Source organism: Macrotis lagotis, chromosome X (assembly GCF_037893015.1).
Source record: "Macrotis lagotis isolate mMagLag1 chromosome X, bilby.v1.9.chrom.fasta, whole genome shotgun sequence".
Taxonomy (NCBI): domain Eukaryota; kingdom Metazoa; phylum Chordata; class Mammalia; order Peramelemorphia; family Peramelidae; genus Macrotis; species Macrotis lagotis.
In genome coordinates, this window is record NC_133666.1 from 474,641,344 (window position 1) to 474,656,580 (window position 15,237).

General features: G+C 33.9%; 1 pseudogene; it reads right to left on the reverse strand.

The window, feature by feature from the left end:
• Positions 1-1,146: 1,146 nt before the first annotated feature.
• LOC141502715 (mitochondrial carrier homolog 2-like) lies at positions 1,147-2,079 on the reverse strand (annotated as a pseudogene).
• Between the last annotated feature and the right edge of the window lie 13,158 nt (positions 2,080-15,237).

Below are 15,237 nucleotides of genomic sequence, written 5' to 3' on the forward strand. Positions count from 1 at the left end.
GAATTCATTTGTAAATCCATCTTGACCTAGGCACTTTTTCAAAGGGAGTTTCTTGATGGTTTTCTCAATTTCTTTATTTTTAAAAATTTTTTAGAATTTTATTTTTCCACTTCCTTCTAAAATGTTCTTTGTTCTGTAAATCTCTGTAGCACATTTAGTTGTGGTTGACATTGTTCCAGGTTATTGATGCTTTGGCTAGGCAAATCTTGGTAGTGGAGAATGATATGTACATTATCAGACCCAGTATTACAAAAATCCTTTTTTTTTTAGAGTCATTAGAAATTAAAAAGTAATGACTCCCACCCTCCTTTAAACAAAATGGGGGAAGGGGAGAGAGGAGAAGAAAAATAAAAATGTCATGTACAATTAAAATCATATTATAATGCCCTGTTGGGTATGGCAAAGATTCAGCTCATAGAAAGGACCAAAGACAGTGCCATCATATTTTTCTAATTTGTTTTTACTTTAACGAGGTTTGTTGTGGAGTGTATAGGGAAGGAGGGTTGAATTTATTACCAAGTTAGCTTTTTTGAACTTCAATTTGGTTAAAGGAATTTAAAATAAATCCTTGGTATTATTAACATCTCACTCTTACAACTCATTCTATTTCCACTGAATTGTACAAAATGAACAATGGGGCCAGAGAAACTTAGCTATTTTCAAAGTCATATATCAGGAAGCAGGCTCTGTGGGGATCCTACTATCTCCTTAGATAGAGTCCACAAGAGGAGAATAATTATTTATCTTCTGATACCTTTAATATTTTTTTTCTGATGTTTCATTAGTTGTTTGTATTCCTGTTTGGAATTTTATAATTTTTCATTCTTAAAAAGTTTAAAACTGAGGCCTTAACTCTATAATAACTTGCCCATTCCTCTAGAAAAGTATAATTTTGCTTTATATAAATCATATCTGAACCCAAAGCAAAAACTACCCATTTCAGGGAAAAGAATCATTGGGGAATCTTAGCAGTAAAGCAGTTTACATTGGGAAATGAACAAAAAAGACAGACACCAAAGACTTCCATTTTCCCAAGATTAAAATTATTATTAAAAAAGCATACCACACTGTATATAAATCAACATTCTCTCCTATAATTCTGTGCATCTGGGACTATAGAAATGTCACTGTCCCTGCCCCACATCTTCAAATTAACATCCTCAGGTCACAACAGTAATTCTTCTTAAAGGGGACCTTCGGAAAAAAAAAAAAAAAAAAAAACAAGCTATTTCTGCAGCTCATGTTTCCTCTCTTTTTATAGCATGCACCAACAGTCTAACCAGGATGAATAAATTGGGGCATAAGGAGGGCATCCACCAGCAAGCCCACAGTTGTTGACAGCCCTCATCTTGGGGATTAATATAAAGGGATAGGTCAGCATACTGGCAAAGAATCCAGTGAAAGCCTGGGAATAACTCTTCATTTCATTCATAGTGGAAACCCCACTCTCCAGTGCATAGGCATTAACGAGGTAGGCCAATGAATTACAGAGCCACAAGGAAATGATATCCCCCAGGAGGAGAGGAATACGGCCTGCAAAGAATCCTAGGAAGCCTTTCTCTTGATGAATGGTTACTTTGGAGTCACATAGTCCACAGTATTTGATCTCTCTCTGCCAATGAATTGTACCATAGACCTCAGAGTGATCACATGGAAGGTATATGTCACAAGGGTAGCAGCAGAATGAGCCAACATCTCCCGTGGAGTCTCCTTGACAATCTTATCAAAACTGGATGGACCATCATTTTGTGAAGTTTTAAGTACTTGTTTTAACTCCCCAGCCTTGTCATAATCCTGGTATTGCTGCAAAACTTTACTATGGGCCACAATTCCAATGACTCCAGAACACAGTCTAGGAGTTAAGTCCTTTAAAAGTCCACTTTTTCCATCAATACTCATATGTTCAGCATAACAAAAGAGGCCAGGGAGTTAATAGACTTGCCATCCAAAAATATTTCTTCCCATAGCTGGAGGAAGAGGTTTATATTACAGCTGTACAAGCACCTTCATGTACATGAGCAGCTGCAAGAGGATGGTGAGGCCTGAGCCCAGTAGCACCTGACTGGCCACCTCCACCATGATGGTACCCACCCCAATTTCTTTTTCTGTAATGCGGTTAAGTAATTTATTTCCTCTTCTGTTAATCTGGGTACTTTGTATTTTTGTAAATATTCATCTATTTCCCCTCAGTTTATCCAATTTATTGCCATATAATTTGGCAAATTAGCTCTGAATTATCTTTTTAATTTCTTCCTCACTGGTGATTAGTTCACCCTTTTCATTTTTGATATTGACATAGTTTTAATTCTTTCATTTGAAAACCATCTATTCATATCCTTTTACTATTAGTCAACTGGGGAATGACTTGTAACCTTATAAATTTGATGTAAATCTCTATATATTTTAGAAATGAGACTTGTCTTAGAATTCTTCTTTTTTAGGTTTTTGCAAGGCAATGGGGTTAAGTAGCTTGCCCAAGGCCACACAGCTAGGTCATTTTTAAGTGTCTGAGACCAGATTTGAACCCAGGTACTCCTGACTCCAAGGCAGGGGCTTTATCCACTACGCCACCTAGCTGCCCCCAGAATTCTTAATTGTAAAGATTGTTTCCAATCTTTCTGCCTTCCTCCTACTTTTGGCAGCATTGATTTTATTAGTGTAAAAACATTTTAATTTAATATAGTCAAATCATTCATATTTCAGTTTATGAAATACTCTAATTCTTGTTTGGTTATAACCTTAACCCCTTTCCATAGATGTGATGGATAATTTTTTGTTCTATTAATTTATCCTTGATATCACACTTTATGTCTAAATCCTGTAGCCAGTTTGACCTTATTTTGCTATAGGGTGTGAGATATGGATCTATGCTTAGTTTTTGAAATACTATTTTCTAGTATTCCCAACAAATTTTGTTAAATAATGAGTTTTTATCCTAGAAGATTATGTCTTTGAGTTTGTGAAACAGTAGATTGCTCTAGTTATTTTCTATGGTTTCTTTTGAACCTATCCTAATCTACTGATCTGTTTCTCCATTTCATAACCAGTACCAGGCAGTTTTGATGACTGTCACTCTCTAGTATAGTTTTAGATCTGGTAGAGTTAGGCTACCTTCTTGCACTTTTTTTCATCAGCTCCCTTGATATTCTTGATGTTTTTGTTGTTCCTGATGAATTTTGTTGCTCTTATTTTTTAGCATGGTAAAATTTGGTAGTTTGATTGGAATAAGTAATTTGATTTGGGTATAATTGCCACCAATCATCTTCTCTCAGTCTCTCTCTGTTATCTTTATGTGTACCTGACTTTTCTTATCCTATTTGAAGTTTTCTTGGCAAAGATACTAGAGTGGCTTGCTTTTTCTTTCTCTGGCTCATTTTATAGATGAGAAACTAAGGTAAACAGGATTAATTGATTTGCTCTGGGTCACAAATCTAGAGATCATGTTTGAACTAAGGAAAAAGAATCTGGGACAATGGCAAAATGACAGAGAGAAGACAACAGCTTCCCTGAACTCTTCCTAGCTTCCATCAGAAAACATAAATGTAAAATGAAGTCTCTGAATGTATTCCAGAGTGATATAATCCAATAAAGACAGAGTGCAGAATTTTTCTGCTTAAGACATTTTGAAGGACTTCAGGAAAGTTTTGTTTGTCTCATTCAGTGCAATTGAAATAGTGCCCAGTGCGTGCAGCAGAGCCCAGGGAAGTTGAGTGGGAAGGAAACCAGGAAAAGGTTTGCAGCCAAAGCAAGGATCAACAACTGAGCTCCCTAAGTTCTGGTTCAGCAGTCCAATGAAACACAGTTCAACTTTGAAGCCTATAGCTCCAGTGTTGAGGGCAAATTATGAGCCCCAAGACCCCAGTACAACCTGTGTGACTAGCCTGAGCAACTCCAGCTAGTTAGAGTGGGCAAGTTCCTAGCACCTGGCATATCAAAGAGGAGGTCCCTGACTCTCACCCTAAGAAACTTGGGACAATGCCCCCTGTGACCCAGGAGCATATCTCAACTTTAAAATTCATGTTTAAGAAACAGAAAAAAATGTAATAATACAAAGGTGTCTTGCTATTGGATAGAATGAAAAAAATTTCAGAAGAGGACTATGGATAAAGGCTTAAGTGTAAAGAAATCTGAATTGGTATCAAGATCAAAAATTCATCTTGGAAGAATTCAAAAAGGATTTTAAAAATTAAGGAGAAAATTTGCAAAACAAAATGAGAGACAAACAAGAGAGTGTCAATAGTTTGGAAAAGGAAGACTAAAAGTTGAAGGAAGGAAGCAATGTCTTTAAAAATACAATTGGGCAAATGGAACAAGGGAGAGGAACATCCTGACTAAGGCCTGGGTCTTTATGTGGTGTGCCACCCAGCTTCCCCCGCTGCTCCACACACACACATACACACATACTTCTTCATTTGCCTATCTCTATCTTTTAGGGAAAAAAAGAACAATATTTTTATAAGTGGAGCAGGATTCAGAAATTGTAATCCTGAATTTATAATTTCTAGAAGATTGTTACTGAGCCTGCATTACTCCCAGGAGCTAAGATTATACAGAGAAATTCTAGTCTTAAGGGAAGCTTCCTTCTATAATCTGTGGACAAAAACAAAAAACTGGAGAAAGTTATCATAGAAGAGACTTTGAATTTTTGGGGGATTCCCTGAACCCCCAAACTGACTCAGCTCTACTCATCAAATTCTTTGGAGTATGATTGTGGATAGCTTAACCTGAGACCAAATCTCCATGCTTGCTTCCAGACAAGAGACCATCAATAATCTGAACCTGAACACAAGGGCCTGTTATATCTCTGTGCAGAGCTTGTTGAAGATATGCTACTCCAACTATCTGCAATGCTCTTTGCTGGTGGACCAGGGATTATGCTCCAATCCTGTTGTGGCTCAGAGATTTGACTATCATTTCTGCAGAGATCTCCTGGCATTTTAGCAACAATAACTAGTTATGCATAGCATATTCCTCAAAGAGCAGAAGAAAATTTCATCAAGGCCAAGGTCTGTTGGTTTATCTTTTATAACCTACAATCTAGTAATCATTACTGTGCCCATGAAGAAGTGCATTCTCAGGGAAGCTAGGTGGATATAGGACTGGCCCTGGAGTCAGGAGTACCTGAGTTCAAATCTGGCCTTAGAAACTTAATAATTACCTAGCTATGTGGCCTTGGGCAAGCCACTTAACCCCACTGCCTTGAAAAATCTAAAAAAAATTTCATTCTCCTTCTCTCCATTCTGAGCTCCCCTCCCCATGTAGACCAAGAATTCATGGGAGGTGGTACTTCAAAATCCCATCTACTTGGACACCTGATACTCTGGATGTTCTGATGGAGTACCATACTACCCCAGACACTCTGCTCATCAGTTTTATCTCAGTGATCATTGATTCAGCAGGGTCTTCCAATGGGGACCCTTTTATGACTTCACCATGTTTTCAGGTGGACAGAAAGTCATTGAAATACCCTCCTACATGGCAGGGGATATCTTGGTGGAATTTTCCCAGTTACAACAATAAAAGCTTTCATAAGAGATCTCTTGGAGAATAATGTCTCATTATGGTGAAACCTTGGACTTATTGCTTGTCTAGATCCCTAGGGAGTGTTTGAAACAGTCCAGCTCTTATAGATCATCCAGTCTTTTCCTGCCAAGCATAATTATGGGGATCTGCCCTATACCCAGATCTCTGCAACTGAGATCCTCTATTTTGGCCAGTTTCAATACCAAGGTAGCATCCCATTTCCTTCCTGCCAGCTGTGGGATTGTTAATGTAACTGTACTGGGTTACCAAAAGACAGCTTCAGAGTCTCAAAACCTTCAGAATGTATGTTGCAAGGTTCAAGAGACGTCATTTCCCCTAGATGTGTGTGAAAAATTTCTTTCCTGAGCCTTCTAACTTCTAACAAGAAAGAGTATCATGAACTCAAGATCATGAAAGATAGTAGCTCTGGGAATCCCAGACATCTGATGGGCAGTTTGTCTTGGAGGAGAAGAGTGCTATAAAGGCAGTTTTAAGATGGAACCAAGTTTAGGAGTTGCTTGATAGACATCCAGATAATGACTTAGTGAAAGAGATCTGTAGAGACAGTAATTCCAAACACTGAAGTTAACTCTTCAGTCATCAGAGGCCACATGACTGACCTGACCAGTCTGGAAGAAGAGAATCCATAAATGAATATGTCGGGAACAGCAAGAGTTTAGGCTCTGAAAAGGACAGATCAATATTACTGCTTTGAAGGAAAAGACCCCATCCCAAGAGCCCAATTCTTTGTTGTGTCAGATACGCTCAGGTAAAATAACCAAGATCTTGAGATCCAACCCCATGATACCTGCCTCAGGATCATGATTCAAGCCTCTGGGGAAAAATCTGCCAAATGACTGTAGTCTTTTGGACTATGACCCATGGTTGATGTTCACCTAACTCAGTTGATGCTGAAGAAGAGCTCACTTTCCACTGGAGTCAGATCCTGAAGGGTTGGGGGAATCAAGACTGAAATTGATTCTATCATGGTGAGTACTCTACTTGAATGGTTTATATCCCAGAGGATATTGTCCCAGAAGCATGAGTGGAGGACTGTGATATACTCAGCCAACTGCTCCAGTAAGGCCACTTTCCAACTGAAGTGTCCCTAAGTGCTTTACTAGTGCTTCCTACACAGTCCACAAAAGAGCTTCTTTATGGCTAAATTAGCCACCCAGTAAGTCCAGTTTTGACATCCACAATGGATTTTGCTACATTTGACAGCTATCCCCAGAATTGCTGTAACCTGAGCATAATTTAGGAGCTGGTAATGAGTTCTGGTCCTTTAATCACTGAGCTGAGCTCCATGGATGATAAGAGCTTCTTCTCTGAAGATCTAAATGGCTAGTGATGCCTGATTGCATCAAAACTTCTAAAGATCCCAGGACTGAACATGGTTTAAAACCTAGCTTCATGTATTTAAAGAAACAAAGAATGGCAAAAAAGTGGCTCCTTTCTATGGACTTAATTCAAAGGGGTCTCCCTATATACCAAACCAGTTGAGCTAATCAGATTTCAGAAGATTTCCTTAGTTTTTTCAGTAAAGTTGTCAATTAGCATATATGGCTAATGCATTCTATGAAGAGAGGTACACAAATTTGCAAAGTTTCATATCCATATAAACTTATGAAATTCATGTGGAACCTCTCCTAACAAATTTCTTATAAATGTTGATTTGTTTGTTTCCTTAATTAATTTCACTTCTCCTGTCAATGAAGATTTCATCTTTAACAGGAATCATTAAACAGGACTCAAATTACATATATAATTTATATTCCTATCAGTTGTTATCAGTGGACTTATGAATAATAGTTTCTTTTAGTCTCTAAATTGTTATTTTTAGTCTTTGTTTGTAGTATTCTAACATTCAGTTTCTCTCTTCTTTCTTCCCCTACTCCTTAACCCACATAATTTTCCAGGGCAATAAGGTATCACCCTACTTTTTGTTTATCTGTAATTAGAAAATTCTCAAATAAGAGTAACTTCTCTCATAGTCAAAATATTTAGGATTATTGAACACAAATGCAAGTTATTAAAAAAAACCACACAATAGCTGAAAATGAACTTAGAGGATATATTGAAATGAATATTTCCTCTTCAAAGGGACAATGCTGAAACCACTTTATTGTAGATGGTTTTTATAGTGAAAATCTGACAATTCTCTGGCATTACTTTTGCAAATTTGGATAGCTTTATTGTTATGTTTTAACAAGTCTCTTATTTGGATTTTCTCTGGTCTTAGTGATTTACTAAGATTTATTTTGGAGTTTTTAATTTGTAAAATATTTTTTATTTATTATTGTTTTATGTAATACCTATTACAAGTCTTTTATCTAAAGATTATTTGAATGAAAGATATTCTTTAAAGAAGAGTGAAGGTCACATATACATCTATTCCTCTTCCTTTTGTACTCTGTGTGGATCATGTGGTTGCATTGAATGTTAAGTAACAATTTATTGGGTAAGTGTTTGTTGAATGAAAGAATTTTTTAAAGATATAAGTTTTTTTAATGACTTGACAATCCTTTGTAAACTGCTCTTGAAATTTTCTTTTGAAAAAAATCTAACCAGCTATTTTCAATTGGTTACAATGTTCTTTTCACTAAAGAAGTTTTTAAAAAAAATTTTTTTAACAATGCTATCCCTTTTTGATGACCTTTTTTAACTTTACCTGTGAGCCATGGAAGGTATTATTTGAGTGCCTTGTGATATTTGATCCTTGAAATATATTTTATGATAAAAGTAAGATTTCAAAATATACTTCAAAGTGAAATACATCAATGGAGAAGACATTGTAGATGGATTATGGGGGGAGAAGAAGAGCCATTTGTGGATTTATGAAAAAAAAATTGGGGGTATATTTAAATGGTTTCTGGACTTTGGTTATCTTGACTCCATCTCCACAGAAGATGGTTTCTATGATTGGAGTAATAAGTATGTCAAAAAGGCTACTAAAAAGAAAATGGGTTCTAACAAACTGACAACTTTAATTAATTTTTTTTAATGTGTAAAAGCTAACTGATCTAAAATACATCTTTTTCTTTGTAAAATATTTTTAACAGGAGAGAACTGTCACAGATGAATCTTTTTCCTTCCTTTTTTGTCTGAATTTTCCCTTATATGTCATAGTACGTCTTAGTACATTTTCAAAACTGTTCCCCTTCCCCCCCTGTACATTTTACTTCCCTTTTTATTTTCCATAATTCCTTGACTAGGTGATTTTCAATGAATAGAAATAACCAGGCAGTTTACCTTTTTTGCAAAGTTTAGAGAATTATATGCATGTTTCATTGTGTGTTAGTTGAAATATGGAGCCAGTAAATACCCACTGAGAGCACTTAATTGCGTAAAACATTGTCATAGTAGCAATGAGTCCCTCATAATTCTAGATAATATGTTTCTGATTACTTGCTGCCTCTTAGCTCCATAACATTAGGATGAGTGTTAATGTAAGCTTCAGTCTGTACTTACGATCATATGTCATCTTGTGTAAGTGGGCCATAAAACAGCAGGATTAGACTAGTGTTAAATAATAAAAAATGTGATGCATAAATGTAGAGGTAAATTCAGGGCTTCTAAGTTGTATTACTCTAATATGATGCTGTATTTGCATTTGTGACAAAATATATCTTTAACAAGCAGAATAATTATGATGACCAGATGGAATAAGACATTCAATTTCAGGATATGGGAAATTTATGATCAATTACTTTTTGTCATTCATAATCAATTTTGATTTTTTTCAAATTTTAAGTTTTTTGATGAGCACTAGAGCAAAGATGGATAAATCAGTGTAGATGTAATGAAGTATAACCCATCAGAGAGATTTTATGCTTTAAAATATATATATATATATATATATATATATATATATGTATTGACAGATTGATGATAGGTGTTTATAACTTGGCTTCAAAGGTTCTCTAGACAGAAGTAACAAATGGAGTCATAATAGCTACAGTCTCAGCGAGGGAGTTACTAGGAATCTGGAAGTTTGCTTTGTTAGTAATATCCTGATAGTCATTGAAGGTCATGATGGAAGGGAAGAAATGAGTCCCCCATGCATAGTGGTACTTTATTGGCCTCTGATGTGAGGTATGCCATTGCTAAGACTCCAAAGTTAGATCTGGACCTTATTTATCATTTGTCCCTGTGGAGTTGTCTCACCTATACATAGGGCACTTACAATATGGATTTTATGGCTGATCTTAGAGGTGGTGAGAGACTGATTAAATATTCTGGGGAAACAGGTTGTTGTTATATTTTGTTATAATCTGTATTAAAATATCATGACAATAATTGTAAAGACCACTAATAAAACATTTTGTAAAGCTATTCCTTAACATTTTTAGTATTGTGTATATTAAGTTCAAAGGATTGAGTACTAAAACCTGAAATTTAAACATTTGAGATAGGATAGGAGATAGGAAATCATTTTGTTTTTCTTAAGATTTAATTGTTTAATTTTCTCTTTTCAATCTCTATAAAAAAAGAATTAATGCATCAAAACTGTAAAAGTTATTCCTTGATCTGATCTAGCCTCTCATTTAAACTCTCTCTCTCTCTCACTCACTCTCTCTCTCTCTCTCTCTCTCTCTCCTCTCTCTCTTTCTGTCTTTGTTCCCTCTTTTATATATTCAATGAAATACGATAGAAATTGAATCTCAGAGTTTTAAAATTTTCAGGATTTCTAATGCAAAAAGTTTTCCATTTTTCCAAACAAAATAGAAATTTATACCTAAATAGCGAGATGCTGTTATCATGAAATCTATTCACTAGTTGAAGTTTCTCTTGTAAAGATGCATTAATCCTCTTAAAATAACAAAATAATAAGTGATAGCCATTAGATAAAGAATTTTACATTGTCCTTTAAATCAACATATTAATGGGTTGAAATAACATGAAAAAGTCATTCTTCAGCAATAAAAAAACAGCTGTCCTTTTTGTCAAATTAAAAATGAGAAAACAAAAAAAAATACATTCATGATATGTTACGGTATTTCATGATTCTTTCTACCTGGAAAATTCTTTTTAGTGTTTAATTCAGATCTTTGTCAATTCTCTATTAAGAAAATTGTTAGGCATACTATATGATTCAATATTTAATCTCTCTCACTTTGTCATTCTCTTCTCTCTCGATAAAACAGAAGACTAATAAAAATACAATTATGTTCTATAATTTTATATGATATATTCATTTTATATCTCTTATATATATAAGGAGAATGATGCTCAGAGACATTTTATGAATCATTGGCATAAACCTAATAAGCATGAGATCAGATTTGAAACTTTCTGATCTTTTTGGGGTTTTTTGGTTCTGATTTTGTCAGACCTAGTTAATAAGTATTTAGGTACATATTATGTCTTAGGCACTGGCTCCCTCTGAGGATCAAAAAATTTAAAAAAAGAAAGAAGGAAACAACCATTCTTTATCAGGAAAATTATTTTGAAGTATATTAGGCACATAATGGAACAGATACTTCAGGTGTTACAAAAAAGATAAAACATCTTATGTCAGGAAGGCCTGGGCTACTCTTTTATATTATTTTTCCTTAGATTTCCTCAACTGTAAAATTTGGATAATAATAGTATCTACCTCCCATGGTTGTTAGGAAGATCAGTTGAAATAATGCATTTAGCACTATGCTATTACATAGAACATTATATAAATTAAATTTGTATATCTCTTCTTCCTATTTTACAATATTTGGCAAAGAATTTCTAAATTTTGATATAAAAGTGAATTGCTATAACTGAAATTGAATGAAGGGAAGATATAGAACCCACTAAGATAAAAAAATGCTGTGAAACCAATTCCCAAAGAAGACCAGAAAGGAGAACCAAACATCAGATTTATGTATAATAATCACTATATTTAAAAAATTAACATTCCTACCTCTACATAATTTCATATTCCTTGCTATGTTTTGCTTGCTTCTCTACAAATTGTTTACAGAACATCAGTTCTTGTTAGAACAGAAACAAGAAATACTTTCAATAAGTCCAAAAAATTAAATAAAAGATTCAAAAAGTAATCTTCCTCCAGCATTTTAGCCTAATCTGTAATTTAAAAAAATAATGTATTCCTCCTGGCATAGAGTCTATTCATTTTGCCTTAGTAGCCTGACAGAACCATACTATATATATTTGCTCTCTATTGTATCTATCACTATCACTATTTTGACCTCATGTAAGTCCATAATAAGCATAGTTGGTATAGTCAGAGATCAAAGCTTTTAAGTTTAACCTCAGACTGTGAACTCTTTATTAGTAAAGACACACAGTCACAGAAGTCTTTTGTAACTCATATTACTGAAACAATATTGTTTATAAATATAAGCAAGAAGGAAAATATAAACTTTTGAGAAATAAATCTCAAATAGTACAGTTAAATTTTAAACATCTAGAGTTAATATTAACTAGTGAATCTTAGGAAGAATATAAAATTGTTATTATTAAATCATTTTGATTTTGTCTGATTGGTGAACCCATTTGGGGTTTTCTAAGCAAAGAAAATAAAGTGGTTTGTCATTTCCTTCTCCAAATCATTTTTCAGATGAGGGAACTAAGGCAAAAAGGGTTGTGACTTGCCCAGTGTAATTAATAAGTATTAAAGATCTGATTTAAACTTCTTCCTTACTTTAGAACAATGTGCCAAGTAGATGTTATAGACAATGTATCATGGGATAAAACTGGATAAAAAGTGAACAATAATTAACATTTGAAGATTTTTCAATGGTACGAAATTAAGCTAAAGTAATGAATCTTTGCTTATATATTTCTTGTGTTGTAGTTGGGGGAGAAAAGAACATTAAACATTAAACACATTGGTTCAAACTCTATATTTGTTACTTACTATTTTAGTAACTTCATCATGTCAATTCATATTCCTGGATCTCATTTTCTAATGCATAATAATAAGGAAATTTAATAATGCAAGGCCTCTGTCTCCTACAAAGTTAATAACAATATAATTTCTCTTTAGTTTGAACACATTTTAGGTATTTAGTTATTCACACAATATTTTTTGGAATTCTTTGCAGGTATTATACATACACACACAAACACACACACACACACACACACACACACACACACACATATATATCATTCTAACTGAAATCTTAACATCTGGAACTTGAACTTAAGGAAGGATAATAATAGTATGTAAAAGAAAAGGTACTAAATTTGGAATATTGAAAACTGAGTTTCCTCCATATTTACTATATATCTGACCATGACTGAGTTCTTCACAGCTTCATTTTCCTTTCCTCTCATAGTAATAATATTTAAAGTGCAAACCTCACATGACTGTTATGAAGATCAAATAAGACAATACATGTACGAGTACTTGGCAATCCTGAAAAATATTTGAATGATCATTATTTTATGATGTATTATTTAACTACTCCAGGTTTGGGATTTTTATCTTTGATACATGTTCTTATATTTTGGCTCTTTAAAGAAACAAGAACAGCTATCTAAAATATCTGAAGGAGTGAATTGCTAGCCAAGACTATCAATTTCTCTATAGTAAAGTAATTTCTCTAAATGCCAACAGAACATTGATTCCTCATATCCTCTGCTAAGGGTACTGGAGGTGTCAAAAGAGGTCTCAGTTCTGGGAACTGCAAACAAGTACTGGGATACAGAAATGCTACATATTAAATCAACAAGGATATGTGAGTTAAAATGTCTCTGGTCAAATGGAAAAGAAGTTGTTGACATGCCTAAATTGTTTTAATATGTTAGAACATGGCCCTTCTATTGCTTATAACAGTACTAATAAAAACTATATTATGATGTTTCATGACTGTTGCTTATAGCAAAAGCATGACCCTATAATATAACCTACAAATGCCTAATTATTTGAAAGCTACTACTTACATTTAGTCTTCATTCCACTAATGGAGAAGCAGCTGGGCTGATTGGACTAATCAATCACTTGAGAAGAGAGTCCTTAGGAGGGCCAATAATTATGTTCAACCTATGGGAACCAGCACCTAGTGACACCTTTAACCCACACTCTTTGTCTTGATCACCTAATTGCTGGAGATGAGACTTGTATTCAAATTGTGATTTTGAATGTATGTACCTTTGTATACTTGAGTAAATTCTTGAGCCTCAGTTTTTACACCTGGTCATTTCTGTTTTACTTCCATTAACTTGTGAATATCATTAGCTAAATAATGCAGCCTAACAACTTCCCTTTATTTACTGTGTAAGATATTATTACACATTGTATTTTTACTTTTTCTTTAAAAAACACTTTTTCCTTTAAAAAAAAAATCTTTCTTTACTTGTCTACAGTTGCAACCATAGTGCTCAGCCTATAGTGGATACTCAGTAAGTGTTGATTGACTGAATAAGTGAGAAGTGAATAGGCTTGTAAACTCACTGCTATATTGTAAAGATAATGAGATCAACTGCCTAAAATGCTCCTGACTGTAGAACCTTTCTCCTCTGGGTTACCAATTGAATTTTTTACATGATTGGTATAGGATGAATTACCATCCAATTGTCGCTCAACAGAATTACATGCAGTGGTAAGATGAGATCGTATATCATTTCCCAACTTTTCATATCCATTCCATTTTTACTTCCCCACCATCTGCAAGCCATGAATGCTGATTTCCATGATAAGAGACTCTGTACTGTAAGAAAAGTGCTGAAACTAGAAACTCATTTTCTTTATTACTCAACTACCCTTTCTTGTGAACAATTTACTGGGATGACCTAGAAGTAAAAAGTTCAATAAATTCTCACTAGTAAATTAGTAAAAAAACTAGTAAAAAAAAGGTTAAGCTTTGATCTCTGACTATACCAACTATGCTTATTATGGACTTACATGAGGTCAAATTACATGAGGTAGTAAATTAGAGTGTTATAATCAAAGAAGGATGAGCACAAAATTCTATAGAATAATGAGATTTATTTCATCATAAATATATGATATTATTTTGATTTCAGAATTAATGTTCTCACTTTTACTTTAGTTTCTTAAAAAGTATGAGAGATATATCCTTGTATTTACTCAAACAGTGACTACAAAAATTTCTAAATTACTATGTACTATAACATCAAAAATGAAGTAAATATTTATTGTATTTATTATATGAAGACATATAAGCCTAGTCTTATTCTGAAAATTAAATTAGGAATCCAATGTATATAAAACTTGGCTTTTATTCATCGGACTATAATTTTTAGCTTGATAGATGAATATATAAGCAAGAAAAATTAGTGATAAAGCAATATAAAATAAAATTCCAAATTTTGCAATTCAGATACTTAGAAAAATGGAAATAATAAGGCTATAATTATGAAGTACTCAAAAGCAAGACTTTTATTTCTGTGCTTATAAAGGGAGATAGGAAAAGAGAAATAAATGTGCAATGGGATATTTGAGAAGGCTTCATTAAAGAGAGATTAAAATGGACTAAATAAAGAGGAACATATGAAACATAAAACTTCTGAAAGTATAGAAGAGGACAGGTAGATTCAGTAGGAGTGATACTGTTTGAGCAGCAATGTAAATATTGAAGACAACAGATAGTTATCAGGGTTCCATGTCCTGCTCTCATTTTGCATTTAAGAAATTAAGTTTGTTATGGCCACTATGTCTCCAAAAATCCTCTGTTTTCATGCATGTTACTCTTAATATTTTAGTTGCTCTTGTTCCTATTGCTACGTTTGTTATTGTTTCAGTCA